Below are 22,568 nucleotides of genomic sequence, written 5' to 3' on the forward strand. Positions count from 1 at the left end.
AGCTACAGGGGGGTTTCTTGCTCTTATATAGGATCAGATCTCTAGTGACTTGGGCAAGGACGCAGAACTGAGTAGCGGCATTAGGATGAATGCAGATGGGTTCTGCTCCCATTTTAATAGGGATTCAGCTGTAGAGGGAAAAATTCATTATATAAAGATGCACTGAGGTGAAGCAACCCAGAATGAAGATTAGGAGGAAGGAAATTCTGGTCTCAGGTCTCGGCTCCTAAAGTATGAAATTCTAAAGCCAAAATGGTGTGACTTGTGCTGGAGCCTGGTGCGCAGGGCCCGTGTTTTTAAAGACGTCATTTTGCATTTGTTGCATCGGTTAGGATTTACATAGCCTTCTATGAAATCAGGGCCATAAATGTTGATTTTAAACAAAGATATTTCCATAGGATCTTTATTGTCTGTGTAGTGGTAAAGTGCTATGAATAATTTTTCCCAGGTGCTTAAACAGGTGGTGTCTTCAAGGGAAGCAGGGCTTCTTTCATGTTCCCTATAATTTGTGCTGTCTTAAGCCTTCATTGTCAATGTCTTGGGTGAACGTTTATGGCTGTTTGAAATGTGCCTTCCCCACAAAGATGCTGGATACCCAGCTCCACAATTGGAATATAAGTGTTACAGTTATTTATTTACAGGGAAGGAAATAACACAGTGGCTCTATTTGCTACTCCTAAATTTATTTTCTCTTCTTTTGTGCAGTGTAAAAATGTTAGTCATCTCCAATGGCCCTTGGAAATAAGCTTTCCAAATATATTCTCATACTCTATATAGATGCACTGATGACACTCCAGCAGTTCAGCAAGAGGAAATCTGAAATAGTGGCACTAAATGACAAGGGAAAAAAATCACTGGGGAGAAAACTCCCCATAAAAGTCGGAGAATGATTATGGAGCGTTGGGAAATGTTGCCAGTGCTGGACTGCATACTCGTTGAGCCCTCATTACTCAGACATCATTGATTAAAGGTGGATGGAAAAGTGCCATACAAAAGAGCAGACTCACGAGCTTCAGCTTCTGTTTCCATCTGCTTTTGGGCTGCAAGTTCAAATCCGTGTGACGAAATTGGGATTTTTAATATTTACTTAGGACCCAAGCAAAAATGGCCGGACCGGGAAGGGCTGAATCACCACCATTAACACGTGGTGCCTGTGATGCTGTGCCACCTTCATTAGGAGCTTGCGTTCAGAAATGGGAAGCAAGCTGTGGCAGCCAGGTTTGAAAATGGGGATTGATATGACTGCAAGCTTCTGTTTCCTCATTCAATTTTTTAAAAGGCCTTAATACTTACTTTCCTAAGAAACATGTGTCACGGACTTGGATTTATCAGCATTTTTAAAAGCAATGGATGTGTAGGCTTGCTGCGGTCCATCAATTATGAGGGCATATATAAGCTGTATAAACATTTCCATGTGGTTTTGGGGTCTCCCTCAGTGATGTCCTATGTCCATCCTGTCCACGCTTATTTATTCTGACACACAGAGAATCCTCCATGACTAATGACGGTGTGAAAGTGAGTGATTGACCCTTCCCTGGTGTGTATGTGCAGAGATTATCCATCTGCACCGGCAAAGGGGTGGGAGGTGGCGGGGGAGTGGGGATGACTGCACATAGGTTTCAGGGGGATGCTTGAAGGAGCTAGCATTGTGATAGTTCAAGACATTGATCGTCCAGCCAAAGAGCTCAAAGAAAAAAGAAGCAGAAATATGGTAGTATATTAAAATACCACCTCTGCTTCTCTAGCCACATGTAGATCATCCCCAGGATAATACCGTTTTACTTATTTATTTAATTATTTGTTTATTCATGTGTGTATATATATGTATATGAATCTTTTTTCCATTAAAGAAAAAAGCTCGGATTAGGACATGTAAGCTGAAGCAAACTACTGAGTATCTATTTTGTTCAAAAACTCTGAAATAATCTTTTCTTCTTCCTCATCATCATTTTTCCAGCCATATGGATTTGCCAGTTCACTGCATCATTGCATGTTTATAACACAGCATTTCTTCAGCAGCTGTCACTATCTCATAATGCCATAGTACATCTTGTATGCTGAGTTGCAGGCCACAATATGCTAGAAAACAGCTCATACTTAAAGCAAAAAAGACCCTCTCTTGACATCGATGTGGGCACTGGTTGTAGCCTTAGGGAAGGCAGAGGGAGCGCTAGCAGCTATCTCAAAGATGTCCACTTTGTATCTGGGCTGCAAATTCAAAACTCGGGCTTGCTATTTAGCCATTTAGCACAATACAGTTTAGGATACATTTACCAGAGACGTGGTCCTTTCTTCCCTTTGCTAACCTGTGACGTGCAAGTTGGCTACTGGGATGGAGCTGGGGAGCCTGGCTTGCTGACAGGTGTTTTCAGACTAGAGAAAAGGTAGGCGAAAATAAAATCGGTGTGTGCCCACACAGAATTCGTGTGCAAATTCTGAAGATTTCAGTGAACTGGATCAAAAATTGCCCTCAGGCTGGTCGTAACGATTTATTCACTGCAGGGTTACAGCTGAGATGCCAAGGCACTAATTAATGTGTGATCTTCTTTCCTCTCCAAAAGATAATGAATCCGTAAGAACTGCCCTAAAATGATGTTCTCTGGAAGGGGTAGGTAGAGAAGGATTGAGGCTGCCTTCTGCCGTTGCTGTTACCTTCCTTGCCCGGCAGCCCTAAGAGCTGGGGAGATGGCTCGGTGAGCGCTCTGGTCACACCATCGCTCGCTGCATGCCCACCTAGGGCCGGGAGGCAGGATCTGCTGAGCACGGGGCATGTGTTCGTCTGGTCCTGTGAGAGCGTGTGTGGGCGTCAGGTCACAGGGAAGGGAGTCTCTTGCCCTATTTCTCAGAGTACTTGAGTTTGGTTGTGCTGGGGCTACCCCAGCTGAAAACCTGACCACACAGGCTGTACGTGAGGCAGATGTTCAGGCTGTGGTACTTTTTCAGAAGTTTGGCGGTTGTGACTTTCAGCCCATTGTTATCATTTGACCATCATCAGAACAGGAAGAGAAGTTTGGTTGGTTTGGATTTTTTTCTTCTTCTTCTTTTTATATGAATATTATGATATGATAGCTTGATTTATCAAAATATCTTATAACATGTTGCAGGTGGTGGTTTAATGATGTAACACCCCTTCACAGAAAATAAACCCCATACCTGGTAGTTAGATTGAATGTGATCAGACAGCACTAAATCACAAATTGGCGTTGCTAGCTCCCCTCTTGTGAGCCTGTGTGATGAGATTTTACAGAAACGAAACACAACCAGGAAATATTTCTTCTTGCAACCAGTCATTAGCAGAGAAAGAGCAATTGCTCAGTACTAAGATTATCCAACAGAAGAAAGAACATCCTAATCCCAGACGTGAGAGACAGGATGTCCATTAGGAATGGTAGCCACTGATCAATAGTCTAATTTAGCATAGAGAGGTTTTATTGCTCTGGGAGCTGGAAGGAGGAGAGGGAGGTATTGCAGTGTCTTCAGTTCTAGTCCTGTCCCTGCCGCTGATGCACCCCAAAGAAACACTGGCTGACTCCACTGCTTTTCAACAGCTATAGGATCAAGCAATAATTTTAAACCATCAGACCATTATGTATTTTGAACGTGCATTTGGTTATGTATGGGGCAGCACAAAGGAAGAAAATCCATTTCTGACAATGTCAGGAGTAAGCTGACATTTGTCTGCAATTCATTTTGGAACAAATCCAGCAAAGTTCTAGACTATCAGCAAAGAAAATAATTATGAAAGCCTTTTCTCAGACATTTGGTGTCTTTTTCCTTTTCTTTTTTCTCTTGTAATTAAAAAAATAGAGATAAAATTCCAAAGCAGAACTTCTAAAAAAATTATTTTCTACAAATATGCAAATATTTTCTACAGGGTGTTTTTACTGTTTTCAGAACACCTCTGTCGCCTGTTCCCCTCCCATGCTTCTCAGAAATGAGATTTCAAACTGCGAGCTGGTGAAGTGCATCACCTTCAATAGTGAACTTGGCTGCCAAAGGTTGCTCTAACCAGGTGAAGGGGTAAAAGTTGCTATTATTACATGAACTAGCTAATTAAGAGTAAGCATTACCATTAAAAACTTTATGTGATGGAATTTATATAAGGGTCAGGTAATCACATGAGTAGGAGGTGGCAGGCGGCGTGCTGGCACACTGCAGCCCTCGCTCCTGCTCTGCCTGCTCGGAGGAATCGCTCCTGGTCTAAAGCCTGGGGAGGGCATGTCTAACTTAATGCAGGAAAAGTGATAAAATGGTGGTAGCGGAGCCTAATAGATTTTCAAGGAGATTGAGCAGGAGCCATGGAAGGTAGCAGTGAGGCATAGAAAACAAAAGTACACCAGGCCTCATTTAATTATCTTCTTCACACTGCATTAATCATCACAAAAACAGGATTATGCCTATTTTTACATCAGTGTTGGAAGGTAATACAAATGTCATTTTGTGCACTGTCTGTCATTAGCAACAGTTAAATGAAAGGTTTGGAAAGCAAAATAATGAAGGCAGGCTGCTCTCTTGACCTATTTTTCACCAACAACTTTTTCCCCTTTGACCTCTGAATCTGTATTTCCCTTATCAAATCATCGTCTGATTTCCTATGACTGTTCTTGCTTTCCCCAGCCCCCACAGCCACCCTGGTACTTGCTGTTCCCATGACCTCTCTCTTCAGCTGTCTTATTTTATGTCCTGGTTTGACAGTCAGTCTTTTTTTTTTCCTTTTTTTTCTCTTCCTACAGCCTCCATAACTCCTTGCTCTCCAGTAATCCTCTTCCTTCTCCAGTTGCTCTTCCAGCAGCTCCCCTGGTGCCTCCCAGGACCTCGGGCTCCTTGGCTGTCTGCTCTGGGGCTCAGCTCAAACCCTTGCCCACCAGCTCCCAGTTCCCATGGCCCATGCCTCCATCCCTGCCTCGCGCCTTCTCCCTGTTAAGGTCTCTACAGCTTGTAGGTGTAACAGGTACCTAACGTGCCCCTTCCCACCTGTCTCTCCACTACCGTTTGCTTCTCTGCTCCTAGTTTTGTCTCTGCCCTCCTCACTCTCCTCCGCTGTCCCTGTTTCCTCCTTTACGCTTCCACCCTTGCAATAATTTAAACAACTCCAATCTTTTGCTGTGGTCTCCATCCACATGTGGCCATGATCTGATGTTTCAAAAAGAGGCACCCAGTTTGGCTGGCTGTGTGCTTAGAGTATGGTTTAACGATGTGCGATCCTTTCTCACCCCCACAAGGGCAACAAATGAGTTATGAAGTTAAATATACCTGTTACTGTGCTTCCATAATTATTCTTCCTACACATGGGGAGGTAGAAGTTCTGTATTAAATTTAACCATAGCAATTGTCTCAGCAATGGCTCAGGCTGACTATTGCAGCAAAACACGCAATTTTTAGTGTTCTTAAAAGACTGACCTTGCACCTCACCAGGAAGTCCCTTAGTCTGAATACATGGGAGGGAGCTGAAAAAAAGAAGCAACGTCTACTTGGGTGGAATTTATCCTAATCTCTTCAACTCCTTATACTCATGTATCAGTATAAATGCTGACATATAGCTCACCTTTTTCCTGCACACACTTGTGATTGCTCTGTATTATCTCTGGCTTGGAGGTGCAGAGGTGTGAGTATTGCAAAGTTGGGCAAAATTCCAGGCTGGTGTATAAGATGCTGTGTTTTTTATGGGGGTGAAATAGTAGGACAGAAGTCTGAAATCCAGACTATGACAATTTCCAGTGATTTAAGGATACAAGATGAATCGGATCAGTCACAGCTCCGATTTCGGAGGAATGTGCAGGAATATATCTTCTCACATTAACATCCCCTGACTGTGATCAGTCTTTATCACCCATACCTCGACCTGAACAATGGACAATCGACTGCATCTGTTTCTACTTTACTAATTTGATCTACCTAAGGAAACTACTCTTGCAGTAACTTTAAAGATGAAAAATAGCACCAATTATATTCTCTAATACAATTGATTTCTAAGTACCCACGTGTACATTTCTGATTCTGTACAATTCTGCTGCCAACCCCATAAGAAGGGATTTTATGATGATCTGAAAACATTCTTTCCTAAGACTGTGCGTAAACATGCCGCAAAGCCATATATATAAGCAGATACTCCAGAACTGTTGGTAAGAATACATAAGATTAACTATAAGCAGTTCAAAATTTTACCCATTTGTACAACAGTGTAACCAATAAACGTAGCAAAACCTCTTTTGGGTTCTTGTCTCTTCCATTCTTGTGTGCAACCTTGGTTGCAGTTGGCATGGAATACAAATCTGCTTTTTGGCTGCTGCACCCACGGCAAAGGCGTTGGGAGGTAGCTGAGATATTTTATGGGGGGAAAAAAAGCTGTGTTAGTATGATATCTAATAATACAGTTTAAAAGACAGCACATTTTATAATTAACCAAAGCAGATACCTTTTTGTGCCCTTGAAAAGTCACCTCTGGAACTCAGTGACACATTAGCATAGCCTTTGCTGGGTATAGTTACGTGGGTTTGTATTATAAGGATAAAGTTTAGAACTCAAAATTTTAAAAAGGACATAAACCTTGCCGTTTCATTCAGTATCTGGTTAGGCTCTGGAGAAATGCTTGTACAAGTAGGTTATTCCATCAGCTCAGTGCAGCAGGTATTTTTCACCTTGCTTCATAGAAGGGTGGGAGGATCTAGTAACTGATGAAGACAGGATACCAGACAAGATGGAGCATTGGCTTGATTCCATATGATAATTTCAGCATAATTGTTTTGCCTTTAGGCTGCTGTATCTGATTAGACCAGTCTCTAGCTGATCCAAGGTTAGGAGAATGCAAAACCACTGTAGTGTGGTGCTAGACACAATGCAGTCAGACCAAATAATGTGGGCCAGTTATCCATGCAGATCTGCAGATACAGGCACACAGGCAGTTTTGCATGAGGAACATAAGATGCAGTAGCCCCAAATTTGGGAGGAGAGTTAGTCATTTGCTGAGATAAAAGTTGTGGCCTCTACAGTAGGCTGGGTAATCACATAAATAAATATAAAAATCCATTTTAGAGCAGTGTTCTTTTAATACTAATTGGATGCAAAAATCTTATCACATTAGTAACCTTCATACCTTTATAATAAGTCTTTTATTGTATTAGCCAGCTTGGTTTTCACTAATATGATACGAAAGACTTGCTAATATATTAGGAAAGTCACTAACACTATTAATTTACTAGATAAATTACTTCTCTATCTTGGAACTTTAAATGAAATGGAATTCACTAATCCTAATTGGTTTGCCTTCTACCAGAATTATTTCCCATTAGTTCAGCATGTTTTCTTTTCCATACTTGAACGGAAGAGATTTCTTAAACTCAAAGCCTTGGGGTACAGTATATGGGTTTATTAATTATCAGGTATTCATTCAAGGGGGTTAATTAAGCAATAACTTTCCATTGAGTGGAATATACAAAGGAATAAAAGGCTTGACTTGTCCTGCTGATTAAAGCACTGAGGCCATTGTGTCATCATTTTGCTCCATTTGGTTGTGGGGGAATAAAGATTTTTCCACTATTTAACATAATTGGCCGAGAGCTCAGAGACCCCATTCCTTATGTACAGGAACTTTGTTGTTAAGTTTTGTCCTTTGTTTTCCCTCCCCCGTCTCTGCCTAGCAGCGAGTGCTGTGACCTTTCCTTGTGGCTGTGGACCTTGGTGTTGTTATCCGTGTTTTTATCACCTGAAGACTGCAATGCAGTAAAGGGAGCTAAATCCCCTGGGAAATGAGGAGCCGGTGCTGAAGGCAGGCATCCTGCTGAGTCAGCAGGGCATCTCGCTGTAAGCACATGACACCGATGCTGAGGAATTGGTACTTGGCTGCGTATTGGCTTCCAGGCAGAGTTTATGGTGTTGGCTTTGACGTTTGGGCCTAATTCAAACCTCTTTGGAATCAGTGGAAAGACTTGCCATGTACTTGAATTGATTCTGGATCAGGCCCAGCAGCCTGGGAATAGCTGGTCTGTGCGAGAGACACCCTCTCTGCTCAGGGGACATTGCCTCGTCGTTCGAGAGGAGCAGCGTGTCAGCTAGAACATCTTCCTTCGGGAAGGAGAGTGAGCTGCTCTCAAGTGAGGACTTGAGACTCTCACAAGGGCTACTTTGGTCTAGGGCTCATCCTGCAGCGACTTGAATCTCTTGGCTTTTAGGGTGCACCTTCGAGAAGTGGATCCTTTGAGGGCATGAATTAATATATTAGAATAGGTGGAAGAGAAAGGGGGTTTTCCTAGAGCTTCCCTAGGTCCAACTGAACTCCATTTCATGTAACAGCCTCCCCGAGGCCGCGGCAATCTGTTTTAATTAGAGCAGCCTCTGAGCATCTCTCGATTATGCTGAGGAATGGGGCTTCGCGGAGAATTTAGCTGACCCAAGCTGTGGGAGTGCAAAGGCCATCATTGCGCAGGCCTCCCACGTACCCTCATTTGCACTGTGTGAGTCTTCAGCCCAAGCCAGCTCTCTGCCGTCCGGGCTCTGGAATCCATTTATAAAAGAAGCTTGTGGTTGTGTCTGTTTGTTGGTAAATGCATATTCTACGCTAGCCGGAGCTGGCTGGCTGGCTGAAACTGCCGCTCGCAATCAGCCGTGCATCACTGAGTCAGCGCATCCCAAAGCCTGAGCACATCTCTACCCAGGGGAAGCAGGGCTGGGTCCCCACCACGCCTGGCGAGGTGGGGCCTCCGGGTACCAGCGCAGGAGCCCACTCGTCCCAGGCAGAGAAGGAGAAGGAGGTGGAGCTGCAAGCTGGAAAAGTGTGTGATGTTAGAATGACTGCTGAGTTTATTCTCCAACAAGCGTTAGCATGCTTTTCTTGCTTGATTGTTTTGGTGATTGTGGTAAAGTGCAGATGTTATGCAACGGTAGGACTGGTAACACTGGCCACTGCCAACTGTAGTGTCAGGAATCATTTATAAGCTTCTCAGCAATGAGCTTTGTCAGCACATGCTTCACCTCCTGTTACCATCGCGGGCACCACCGTTGAGCCAAGCCGTGCCGGGACTGAGACGTCCCTTCCATCAGCGAGGACTGGACCAGTCCGCTGGGAGAAGGGCTTCTTGCCCCCACGTGCTGTGCCCATGCCATCCTCTGTTAACTTTCGCAAACCAGCTCTGCAGCTCAGCCAGAGAAGCTGAGATTCCAGCATTGCCTTACCAAGAGGGACATTTTGGTAAAATGAAAAGATTTCGAAATCTCAACAAGAAAGGCTGTAAGATTGCCTTAAGTGTTTGAAATAATGTATGTATGCATATATCTAGGTATACCTGTATAACTACATGAGCCAAATGACTTGCTTTGGCTTGCTTATCATTCTAAAACATAAAACAGGTAATTAGCTTTATTTGACACCTGTGATAATCATCCAAGAAAATGAGAGGCTCTGTAATGGAGGTCTATAAACAGGTCTTGCAGGTCATTCGCACACGCTGGCTCTGCACGCCAGGGCTCTATGGAAACGTGGCTATAAACACTCTGTTGGATCGAGAGCTTCTCTACTGACAGAAAAGACGAACGCTAAAGCTGTACAAAACTGAGTAAGTCTCAGAAAATGATTCACGCTCTTAATTAATTTTCCATGTTGCTTGGTGGAATGCCCTTAGGTGGCTGCAGTGGGCTCGAATTTCTTCTTTCTGGGCAGAGTTCACCTTTGCACAAGGACTGGGAAACTCTCCTCTCCCACCCTCCACGCACTGAGAAGCCCAGGCAGGATCCTTTAAGGGAATATTTTCCTCTACCCAAATCATTCTGAATCACAGTAATTTCTTAAGGCACAGTCACATGTGGCTCAGAGGCTTATTTAATTGCCAGTGCAGTGGTATGCTGGGAAGCCTGTAGCCTTGCTTTGTTAAGCAATGCCCCATTCCCATCTCATAGAAAGTATCCCCAAGTGCATCACTGCAGTTTTCCGTCACGACAGCCCCCAGTAAAAGCAACAGTATGTGTGAGCAGTCCTTCTTGCAAGGGTTGCAGCGTTCTCTGGGTTCATTTCCCGGTTGTCTTCATGCTAGGACTCTTCGTTCACCGGGTGAATCAAGCACTAATAAAATAAGGCAGAGCCGAGCACGTGTTCCTTAACCGTGCAGGATCCAAATGCCCATGCTTTGCCATCTTGTACCAGCTCAGCTGCAGCAAACCCAGGCTGCAGTGCTGCTTTTATGTCAGGTTTGTGTGGTTGAAGTTCAGTAGAGTTTGCTCGCTTTCTTTTGAGCAATAAGAAATGGCAAGCTCTGCTCCAGCTGCTTCTCCCGTGATTTACAACTACATCCTTAGGCACAGTTTTCCCACTGAAATCCTTTACTCTGACCAGGAGACAGGACGAAAGGAGTGGAAAGAGCCCCCATGTCATGCCCCAGGCCATCCTAGGGAGGGGATAGGCAATCCTGTGCCTTATCTCTCCCAGCTCTCCCCCTACAATATGCTTGGAGAAATGACTAAGTGGGGAGAGGAGCTGGAGCAACACCAGGTAGGTGCGTAGGAGGTTGCCAGTGGGGCTGTTCCAGCTTACGCTGGGAGTCACCTTGACCCAACACTACAAAGGAAATGCAAAACTAAATCTCTTCTTTCCATTCCTGCCCCACAAACTGCACAGCATAAAACGTATCACTTTCTTATTTTCAGATAGCATTTCTATATGCATTATTAATGTAACTAAAACCCAGACCTTCAATTTATCACTCCCTGGACACTCGCACTTAGAAATGTGTGTTATATCATTATCTGTTTAGAGATGGTGTTAAGTTCTAGCTGGAAAAGAAAGGTGTGGTGTTGGGAACTGTATCTTTCCCAAAAGGAACACCAATGTCTTTTTGTTTTTTTGTTGTTTTTTTTTTTTTTGCAGGACAGCAGTGTGTAAGGGTCTTCCCTGATGTGGGTGTCGGGGGGCAGCAGGGTAATGAAAGGGCATGGTCCATTTTACTGTACCCACCAGGCAGGAGCTAGTTTGGCTGCTTCTGCCATTGTGCCTGCATTAATCACTGATTTGGCTGCTTTCCCCCTTCCAGTATTTTCCTAGTAAACATCAGTTTAAAACCCAAAATGTAGCCCGCTAATAAATCATGGTTATTTTGTTCTATCAAGCTTTCATCTGGTTAAGCCTTAAATTTCCACTGCCCTGAGGAAGACTTAGATTAGGGTGCTCCATGTGGTGCCAGAGATGGAAGAAGGTTTATATAGCTGGGGGTTTTCAGCAAACCATCACAAGCCTTAGGGTTTCACTTTCCTCCTGACAAAAGTTGCTGGTGAAAGAATCGGTTCTCATAGTCAGATTACCAGAAAAATTACTGACACCTCTGAGAAGCCAGATGTGGGGTGCAGTTTTGACCCCGTGAGATTTTTAAAATCAAGGTTACCATGAAAGCCGAGTGAAGGCAATGGAGGTGTTTCCATTGGTTTCGAAAGGCTCTGAGGTATATCCCATAGGGTAAAAATCTCACAGGCTTTTCAAAACCTGAGTTAGGTGGATTTGAGCAGCAGACCTGTGTTAATGGGGAAGGGGAGGTCCGCTCCCTTTCCCTTTGAGGGGAGAAGGTGCAGAATGTGCATCTCCTGGCTCACCCACCACGTGATACGGCCCCAGCGCAGCCACTGCCCATTGCAGGGAGCTACAAGTAATGTGCTGCCCATCCAGCCGTGGTCCCTTGTCAGGTCTCACCGACATTTTCGCTGGGCAAGCTGTGCTGCAATGGAGCAATCGGGAATCACCAACGGTCTGGAGTCCATCGTGATCCATGCGATGCAGGGGTGGGAGGCCACGGCTTCTTGGGTCTCCACCTCCCGTCGGCCAGATGGGAAAACAGCTCTGTTGTGGAAGGGTGAAGGACAGGAGCCGAGCAGTGTTGGCATGCACACCTTGTGGAGACCTATGCCTTCAGGCAGGAGTTAGATGAGATAGTTCACTTGAAACTGGAAGAAATCGCTTCTGAAGCAAACTATGGTGGGGTGTAAGGCTTCATTTCCAATGTCTAGAACCTGCGCTCGGCTGAACTTGGGAGAAGCTGGCTGTTCAGCTCTGGGTACTGTCAGCAGGGCCAGGATTTCGACTTCTGTAATTAGCAGCTAACGTCAGGACTTCATTGTGCCAGGCAGCAAAGGGGTCCCTTCCCCAACTACCTGCCCCCAGCATCCTGCAAGTAGGAGAAAAATATGAGCACGGGGAATTAAAGTGACAGCCCCCGCAATCTGGCATATGTCACTGCCTCTGAGGCTGATTTAACTGGGCAGCAGGTAGAAAAGACAAATATTCACTAGAGGAGCTGCAGAAAATGGAGGCAAGGCAGAATGAGATAAAACCTATTAGAGAAAGTGTTTTACAGTGCAATTCCTTGGGGGGCTGGGAAGGAAGGAGGAAGCTCACCATAAATGGAAAAAGGCTTGAAGTATAATTAATTTACCTTGTCTGAGCTTTTTACCACATTTCTACCGTATTTCCATGCATGAAAAAAAACCAATGCACCAAAACTCATGTTCTGTATTTTTTAAGTACACAACAGATAACTGTCTCACGACAGATTAGCGTGGTAGTGTATTTGCTCAGGGTATGTAAGGGCTTGTGGTGGTCTTGGACTTCAGCTTCAGATGAAATCATCAACCCAGACTGAAAGGATGTTTATCGGAAAGGCAGTATGAGAAAAGATGCTGCTGCTGTCTGAACTGCCTGGCTCCTGCAAATTGACAACCTAAAGGAGAGGTTTTCTTGGAAATCTGTAGGCAAGAGGCTAAGCTCCACTGCTTGCACTTAGCCAAACGGGTATCAGGAGCAGCGAAGGCAGCTCCCCTCCCAAAGCTGCTGGTCACTCAAAGTCAATCTGGGATGTGACAATCAACCCAGACGCTCTCTGGCTCATACCTTGCTGAAAAGAGGCTGGGAAATCAGGCTGTATTTAATGTTTCTAGCACCAGCTGTGCTAGATTCCAGCTCAGTTACCTGTGTGGGTTCTTCAGGTAAATGTGCACCTGTACCAAAGTTATTTTGTGCCTCTCTCAGCGGTGTCAGCAGCAGAAGGGACACTGAAAAGTTTGATCAGCCTGAAGCCAGAACACACATAATCACTTTTGCTGTGTAGAAGTGGATAAAAATGACAAGATTCCAGTGAAGGTCTGGACTGTCCCCAGGTTCAAGGATGCTCGGATCAGGGGCTGGAGTCTGCTAGGAAATCGACGCTACGTTTTACACTTTTCCCTTTGTAGTGTTGACTATGCAGAAAAAATAGAAATATATGGAAGGGAGCAAAACGTATATATATACTTCTGCAGCCTAAGAGCTGGTTTCAGTACTGCATACTTTTATGTAGAACTCAATAAAATGCATTTGCAAACGTAATTACAGATGCGGCAATGTTCTCTAATAATGGATTATATAAAGCATGTTATGAAATGCATTCATATCAAGTTCTTGGCAAATTATACTACCTACTGTAACCAGGTGTTATAAAACCAGTTATGGGTATAGAGGAATTACCAACACAATGTATGTACCCCTTAAATAAAATACAATTGCAGCTGGTTGTAAAACATGCTGTAGAGGGTGGTGGAGTTATTTCAAACCTGCTGGAGCCAGCAGTGGTGGCGGGGAAGCCGTTCTTGGGCAAAGCACGGTGATAGATGGTGCTTCAGCCCCTATCGGCTGACTCTTGGCTCGATGCCTACAGGTTGATCCAGCTGTCCTTATGTGCCACAATGTTTTGTCCTGGTTTGTAGTCCTGTAAATTGCCATCAAAATATGTAGCACCTTGTTCGCCTAACTAATGAATGAAAAATAATTAAGACCCTAGCCCTGAATTAATACCAAGCATTTATGACGTTGCTTCAGTTTTCTGGATTCCCACATGAAGGCTTTATCCGAAGCCTTTTCAGTGCAGTGGAAATTTACTACTGAATTGGGCAATCTCTGGATAAATTCTTGGTTTAATTTTGTCAGATTATTTCTTTAGGGCAGAAGGGATGTTATTCTGAGTTACTAGGTTGTGTATTTTGCTGTGTCATGAGAAAAACAAAAGGATTTCTTATTCTACTTCCTCATCACTAAAAACAACCTCTAATAAAAGATAAGCAGAACCAGTACAGATAAAAAGGAAGCCCCTTGCTTTTTCTCCCTGCACTGAACCTTTACCCAAACTCTCTTTTTTTGTAAGGTTCCTGTTGTTGTTCATATATTTCCTAGTTCTGCCTGGAACAGGGCGCAGAGTCACAGCCACATGAGTTCCCATCAGCATCTTGCTTTGCTATCCAGAAAAATCTTCTCCAGCCCCATTTTTGTAACAATGGATTTTTGAGGAGTTTGAGAAGGCAAATAGTGCATGGACCACAGCTACCGCATCAGCAAACTACAGTATCAGCTTAAGCATGCGGCTGCGGAAACATATCCCTGAATATACAGATAAAACTCTTTTGAAAATGAAGCACACCATACAGAGTGCCCAGAGCCCAGCTCTCTGGATCAAGGGACCTGGCTGCAGCGGAGTGAGATGCCCTTTCAAGCTGTTTTCCTGCATATCTTTCCTATGAAACCCAAGCAGCTTATGGTGTGTGACCACTCTTGTGCAAAGGATAGGGATGCAGCTGGGACATATGCTTAAACACAGAAACTTTGATTTGTTGTTATAATAGCAGCTACACTGATCATTTGCAAGTGCATCTTTCCTCCAAGGACCTCGGAGCACTTCACGAATATCGCTGGAGGCTCAGAATGTTCTTGCACTGGGATAAACTTGGTCTTAGAGAGGTTAAGTGATTTACTCAAGGTTTCCCAGTAAATCAGAGGTAGAGGTAGGAAGTGAAACAGGATCATGACTGCAAATGACATCCTTTAACCTTTGGAGGTGCTACTCTGTGCAAATAGAGGCCTGACCCTGCTAGCCTCACTCATGTGAGCAGCATCTCTGAAATTAACGGCATGACTGGCGTGAGAGAGGGGCTGAGATATTGGCCTGTTTCAGCCTTTCTCTGTGAAGTGTTTAATATTTCCCAAGAGGTACTGCTTGGCTTCACCTGGTACCAAAGTGGCGTATAGCAACAACACCAGCACCAACAGAAATATCCATTTCATTTTTTTTTCCCTCTAGTGCTCTAGTCAAGCCCCAAGGCGAGTGCTCTCTTTGGATAGGTGCTAGGCCACGGGGGCCCGAGGACACTTGGTGTTTCTTGGAAATGGGCTCTGACTTCTCTGCTTTTCTCCTTCGCAGGGAAAGAAGAGATTTGGGGTCACCATGTGGACCTACACGTTTCTCAGCTAGTAAAAAACGTAGTCCGTATTTCTTCTTACCAAAAGTTTGGCTCTGCCCCAGCTTCAGCAATCACAAAGACTAATACAGAAGGAAGACTGTGTAAAAAAATGTAAAAACGTGTCTTTAATAAAAGGAAACGAGAATCCCAAAATTCTTTCTTCTTTCTCTACAGGAAAAAAGTTTTCTAGCTACAAGCCACTTTTGCCTGTTTAGGTCTCAGTGCTTCTTATTTCGCTTCTTTAGCTAGGTTGAAATGAGCAGAGAGGAAGAAGATGAGAGAGTGACATAGGTAGTAAATTATGTAAGTTATATAAATGCATGGGAATAGCAAGCAGATTTCAATGCTAAATGCAGACGGCAGAGATTTCTACCGTTAAGGAAGAAAGGAGGGAACCTGCAGCATCTGAAGAGAAATTGGCTGACTGAACTCCAGCGCCTGCTCCAGCCTGCAGAGATGGGAGACTGCCACAGACAGGGAAAGTGGAAGCGACTCCTGAAACCTGCAGAAGTGACAATTCCCCAAAGCTTGAACTTCAGTGATAAAGGGAAAGAGATCATTAACCGCTAGCAAGCAGAGTTTGTGGAGGAGAGAAGAAAAAAAAAGAAGAAAAAGAAGAAGAAGAAAAAAAAAAACCACCTCTTTAACTCTGGAGTTTTTAAAAGTGCCCTTGTTTGTTTTCTTGGCAGAGGAGCAGAGCATTTGGCACCCATCCTTGGAAGGTGGCCCAGCTGTGGAAATGCTGGGGCTGGCCCTTTCCATGCTGTTGCTAAGCGGATGGCCCAATAGCCGCCGGGGCTCTCTGATCCCCACCCCACGCCGGCCGCCCCGGCTCCAGCCCGCCTGTAGGAAAAGCCTCTCTTCTCCCACTTGCTAATAATAATCATTTAAAAAATAAAAGGGCCAAAGAAGTGCCGAGTTTATGCAAGCAAACCCGACCCAGCTGATGCCAGGAGCGCAGCCCAGAGAGCTGGGGAGCACCAGCCCGTGCCCGGCTCCCGCTGCGCAGCCCGTGGGGCTGGATGGGGCTCAGCGCTGGGCTCCTGTCTGACTCGTTCTGCTCCCACAGCCTCAAGGTATAGGGCAGAAACAGAGCTTCCCCCACCCCACCCCCTTTTATTTTTTTCTTTTTTAATAACTTTATCAACTCCGGACCCCAGGATGATTTGTGCATTTCATACACTCTCAGTGCTTTTACTCTCGGTTAGAATTTGGATCCTTTCCATTTCTCAGTTAAAACTTTTTTTTTTTTTCTCTCTCTCTCTCTCTCGCTTTTTTTTTTTTTTTCCCCCCCAGTTGTTTGTGGTTTTGCATGAAAGGGCATTGTTAACTCCTTCACCGCCCGTTTGGAACGGGCTGTCTTGGCTCAGCTCTTACAGGCATTTCTGGAAGAGCAGAATAAAGTGCTGCGTTTCAAAAGTGCAGGCTGAAAAAAAGAAGAGTAGTGATGGAAAAGATTTACATTGAAACTGCTACTGTAGGATAACCCGAGGTAGAAAAGCAGAGCGCCTATTATTTATTTACAAGAGCCCTGACCACTTCTGCCAGGCGCTAAAGGAGGCCTTTCCCAGCTGGAAAGCCTCGGTACGGGGGGGAAACGGGGATGGGTTCGGTAAGAGCCAGGCCACCCCGTGGCCCCGCTGGCATCCCGCCCCACGCCAGGGTCTGCACAGCCCCTGGCCTTCGTGTGCAGCACAGGGAAATCGGGGCTTTGTTGCTACCTGACTATAAACCAAGGAAAAGGTGCGCTTTTCCACGGAGGCTGTGTCAAAGGCGGTGTCACGCTTGCCCGTGGGTAAACAGGAGGTCCACGACGTCCCAGGGACACACGTAAAGCGTGGGAATTGCCGGGGAAATTTTCACTGGAAGTTGTGAAAAGCGGGGGATTAATTTTCCCTGTTGTCCGTAGAGATGAGAGGCTGGGAAATTGGCATCTGTCATTTAAAAACCTTTTTGCTCTTCATCTCTTCATCACCGGTTGCAGCTGCGGGAAGAGGGTATCGTCTTGCTCCCGTGGGGGGCTGACCCGGGGGCGCGTGCCCACGCGTGCACTGCTCCAAGAGCTTTCCCAGCTGAAGTCCTTGAGCTTTGAGTGAATGCTAGAAACAGAGATGACTTAAATATTTGGCAGCAGCTAGGCTAAGTTATCTTTTTCCTTTAAAAAAATAACAAGTCATGCAAGTGGGTTTTATTTTATTTATGGGTATTTATTATTTCTTTCTGTAGACGATAAAATAATCTTTTTGGAACCAATAGGAATGTAAATTGAACATTTCATGCTTTAAGTGAATTAAATGACACATTTCTCATTTAAATTCTAAAAGCACATGAAGAAACCCCTTCCTATATTTGCACATCCTGTGGTAATTAGCACATGAATATTTTCCATTTTTAGTCTTTGAAAAAATTGACTTTTATAGTGGTTAAAACAAGTGCATATTTTTCCAGCATCCTGCCCAATATGATTGCTGTTCTTAAATATTTGTATGCACGTTTGTATGTATGTTTGTCGTGCCTGTTAGTTCAGTTTTGTAGAACAAATGGAGAAAATGAAAATATAGATTTTTAACCACAACAAGATTCCCTGCAGACAGGATTTTTTTGTACTGCTGTAGAAATGCAGCAGCTCGGAGGAAGAGCACAGCATGTAATTCTACATACATCACAGCTCTTTTTTATTACTCTTACCACACCAGCTGAATGGAGAATTACAAAAACTATGTCCCTGATTCTGTGAAGATTTTAAAAAGAGGCTTAACTTTCGGCATACAGGTAACTTCAAAGGGAATTAAGTGAAAATAGAAGATGTGAGTGGTTCGTGACAGACGGATGCATTAGAGAGAATGTTCTACACAGAACTCGATCCAGAAGTTCTGGAATTACATTAATTGACCTTGGTGAGCTAAACAAAAGCTCACTGGAAATTATGTTCAGAAGTTAAACCCAAGACTTTTACAAAATAAAACCCAGTGTAATGGATATTCCTATCATTGTGTATCCACTGACTTTTCTATAAGCAAAGGGTGAAATGCCGGCACTGTAGAAGGGAGTGGGAGTATTGCCATCAGTTTTACTGATGCCAGAATTTTGCCCATAACACTTACACTTCCTCTGGCTCTGAGGCTTTTTTATTAACTCTGACATCGTTTTCTGCATCTATGCTGTCACATTGCATGGGGTGCAAAAGCATTTTAAAACTGACAATGGACTTGAGCTGTAGAGCACGGCTCGTTGATCAAACCTCAGAATCCATCTCGACAAAGTTTGATGAGATGTTTGATTCGAGGCTACCGTATAGACACATCTCTCTGTGTGTTCAGGATTTTGTTGGCACACCTGTTGTGGCCCGGTTGGGAAATTCTGTGCATGTAGCAAATCCTGGTCTAGTGGGGCAAACTAGGGATTGATTTTGTTTCACCACGCAGGAGCAAGCTGTGTCAACTACTGCACATCACTTTGTGATCATGCGAAAGCCACTCTGACAAAAAGCCACCTCAGCAAGCTGTCATTTTAATGTTTTATCCATTTTCTTTTTGTGTACGTTTGCTCCACATTTCAGTGAAGCCTCCCCCCCCCCCCGCCCACTGCCATAGGCTATGAGTCTGCAGCAAAACTCAGTCTCAAACATGTCACATGTAATGAAGCAGGAAAATTCCACCCAAAACATTCTGATCTCTGGCTTTCATACTGAAATCCCCTCCTAGTCAGGAAGAGAAGGGGACAGGCGAGACAGCGGTAGGTGACACCTGCACAGGGGCAATGCAGCCGAGAGCCTTGTCCCGGTGGCTTGCTGCAGGCCGTGGGACACTATCCCCATGTGGTGGCTGCCGCAGGAACTCCTCGGTGCCTCGCTACCGCAGCCACGTGTGGGATGTCCATGTCCATTTATCACTCCAAACTCAACTAAACAGCTATATTGTAATACTGCAAATTAGAGACCTTCTAGATCATAATTTTAAAGCACTTAAGCTTGTGTTATCTTTTAGCTCTTTATTCATCTACCTAGTTAAGATTTTGAAGACCTAATCTAGTTCCCATTAAGACAAAGAGGTGCATTCCTTTCTCTGTCGAGTGTTACGCCTCGGTAAGCCAAAACTTTCTGTGTCTGCCTTAGACATTAATATCTTACAGGCATTAACAGCTCAACCTATAGGTTTTTCTCCATCAGTGGGGAAGTTTTATTCTTATCCCCATTTTACAGGATGAAATCTCTTATTCAGTGAAGTATGTGAGCATGTGCCAGTTTCAACAGAGCTGGTGGAATCTTTCCAGGATAGACTGTTTGCCAAAAGTGCAATTTGAAGTGGAAAACTATTCGCAAATTCAGGTTGAATGTAATGAAGAGTTTTGTCAGAAAGAAAATTGGGGGAATTTCTTTTCTCAGAAAGCTTAAATGTTTCATTTTGGTATTTTCAAAATAAGTTATGTCATCTTGTCCTTTCTTAAATCACTTTTCAAAGTTCACCTTTTTGGTTCATTATTATTTTGGAAGTGATATGATAAATAGAATATTAGACTTCTTAGTAACAGGGTGAATTGTCATTGCTTTGAGTTTCATTTTGATGTTTTGAAATGGAGGGGTTTTTTTTCAGCTAGAACTGTTTGTTTAAATTTTGGGTTAAGAAAAATACGAAAACTTCCATCCTAGATCAATCAAAGCAATCCAAGTTGATCCAAAAGGAAAGTCGGGGGGGGGGGCTTTCATGTCTGCTTCACCAACACATTGTGTGTTTCGGGTTCAGACTCACCTGAATCACTTTCCAGTTCGCCGTTCAGCCACCAGACCAAAAGCAACACGTTCGTACAGCTCCGACTCCTCCGACAGCTTAACAGCCCCATTGTTTTCGGTTGACTCCTGTGAAACTACCTGTGCTGGGAGTCAGCCACGTGCCTTTGCGTCTCCCTGAACCCATGCCTAAATAAACCGTAGGGAGTCAAACGGGGTGACGGGCAGAGCCCCGGCGTCCTGCCTGGCCCATTTGGTGCTTTTGGAGTTCAAGACCCTTTTCCTCCTCCGGGTTTGCCAAGCTCTCTACAACACATCTGGCTTAAGAAGGAAGGATGGGGGCTGCAAGGGGAATCGTTTTCTTTGCGGCTTTCAATGCTGATGACCCAAATTGGGGAAGTGTGATAGGTGGGCGCCAGAGGAAGGAAACGCCTGGGTGAATTTGAAACTGAAATCTGCTCTAGAGTTATCAGTGGTTCTTATATTAGCCTAAAATGTTCTTCTCCCTCGTGTGAACATAACTTCCTTTAAATAACTATCCATTAGCTTCCACTAGCTACCAAGAGCTTTCCCATTTTCTGTTAATAGCTCCTTCTAATAATGCAACGTGATAAAATAAAAATTAGTTGGAATAATTTTGCAAAGACAACTTTAACCAATTAGTCTGTTAGGGGAACAGTGGGAGCAACAAAGACATAAATTTAAACATACACCTCTAAACAGCATAATTACCTTTTAATTTTCAAACTGTACAAATGAAAAAAAAACCCAACAATTCCAACCAGCCAAGGGAGATGGAAACATGATCCAAAGGATGCTTACTGCACACCAAAATATTTTCCACCAAACTAAGTTTTATTAACTTCCCAATGCCATGCGATATGTATCTGCAGCTCACTCATACTGCCTTAATTTGATGCTGTGTGTGACAAGTTGTAGTCTGATCTAGCCTGACACGCCATGGTGTGCACAGTATACATATATCATGATAAGACAGTTGAAAACCAAAGACAAACAGCCCTAAAGAGAGAGTTAAATAGCATGATCCAGCAGGGGCCTGCATCCATCAGAGGGAGAGTATTTGAAGTGGCACACCTTCTACTTGCAAGTAAATAAATACTGATTACATGCTATAGCTGGGAGTGAACAAGGTCATTCAATCCCACGGATGACTTTGTTTCTTTTCCGCCCTGTTTATTAGTTACCATTCTTCATAGTGACGTCTTTTTTATCAATGTATAGTGAAAAACAGGGTGTCTTGGGTGTGTAAACCCCACTGAAATGGGAAGGGTGGAATTACTTGCTGCCTGCTGGACAAAGAGATGAACCCAGCTGCTGGAACATGATGCTCCATGAGTGAAGGTCTTCTGTTCTTTATTATGTTGTTAAAAGCAGAAATAATTCAACTAGCTTCATTTCTGGCTAACTTCAAGTTCCCCATCTAAGCACACAAAATATTTCTGGGCTATAACTAAAGGAGTTTCATTGTCCAGGATTCCTCTGGTGAAGGGGGCGAGCTCTTCAGTGTTTGCACATTCAGGGAGAAGCTATTGCCAGGCTGAAGCAATGTCAGTTACATTCACATTACTAAAAGCTTTGGTGGGAAACAGGTGACTTTTGGTCATTTAGTAAATGAAGGCAGTAATGAAGTAATTATGACAATGAGCTCCTGTTGAAGGGATCATTCTACAACACCACAACAAAAATACATCTGTTCTGCTCCTTAGGTTTCAGGTGGCACATCTGAGGTGTTCCTGGGGTCCAGGGTTTCAGGGCACTACAGGTGATTTCCACACCTAGAAAACTGACACACACTAAGGTAATGGTTTTTATCACCTATATTTGGGCCACAAAAGAACATAAAAATCCAGGTAAACATGGCAGTAATTTGTAATGAGTTCTTCAGCACCTTGTTTTAGAAAGACTCCGGTGGTTTGACCAAGTGAAAGGGCCCTTTGGGCTCAGCATTATGAGAGTCTAGCTATTCAGCTGAGAATTTTAGCCGTTTATCTTAAATTGTTCTTAAAGCTGTGTCTGTAGTGTTGTACTGCCTTGCTCTGAGTAACTGGGATGATGAACTGGGCATGTGCTGCATCTGGTTAGTGTTTCTACAGGCTGTGGAGGATGATCGTTCATCCGGAAAGGAACACTTTCCACCCTACGTGAGCATCAGTGGAAATGCGCAGAGTGTTCAGCGCTGTTCTCTTTTTATCATAGAAAAGTGACATTCTCTATGGACCTGCTCCAAAGGCTGATCGTGTCAATGAAAGGACTCCTATTGACTTCAGTGTGACTTGGAGTGGTTCCTAAAAACAGGAACAAAGCAGCAGACTTCATAAATCTTCTGATGTGGTCCTTAAAGCAAGAATTCAGGCCCCATGGGGCAAAGGTTTGTGATTAGAAAGATGATTTGGCCTCTCTTTCTTCCTGAACTGAACCATTCATGTCTTACTGAAGATCATTCTTTGACAAAGATCATATGCCAGTCAGCACGGGGGATAGTCAGGCTGCTAAACGCTACATTATGCCTTTTACTTTTCATTATAGTATGAGATTTGATTAAGGCAGTCAATGACCCTGGGCTTAGGAACAGAGGAAAAAAGGCAAG

General features: G+C 44.0%; 1 long non-coding RNA gene across 2 annotated transcripts in view; it reads right to left on the reverse strand.

Annotated features, from left to right (window-relative positions):
* Positions 1-22,568, reverse strand: part of LOC308073059 — an 85,425-nt gene continuing 62,857 nt past the window's right edge. Inside the window, exons 2-3 of one of the 2 annotated variants that reach the window (XR_013931875.1) lie at positions 19,983-22,568; positions 1-17,333 (exon numbers count right to left, since the gene is read on the reverse strand). The exon at positions 19,983-22,568 is cut by the window's right edge and continues 59,301 nt beyond it. This is a non-coding gene — a long non-coding RNA (uncharacterized lncRNA). The other variant, XR_013931874.1, reaches the window with a different exon arrangement.

The sequence above is a fragment of the Falco punctatus genome (assembly GCF_963210335.1).
Source record: "Falco punctatus genome assembly, chromosome: 14".
Taxonomy (NCBI): Eukaryota; Metazoa; Chordata; class Aves; order Falconiformes; family Falconidae; genus Falco; species Falco punctatus.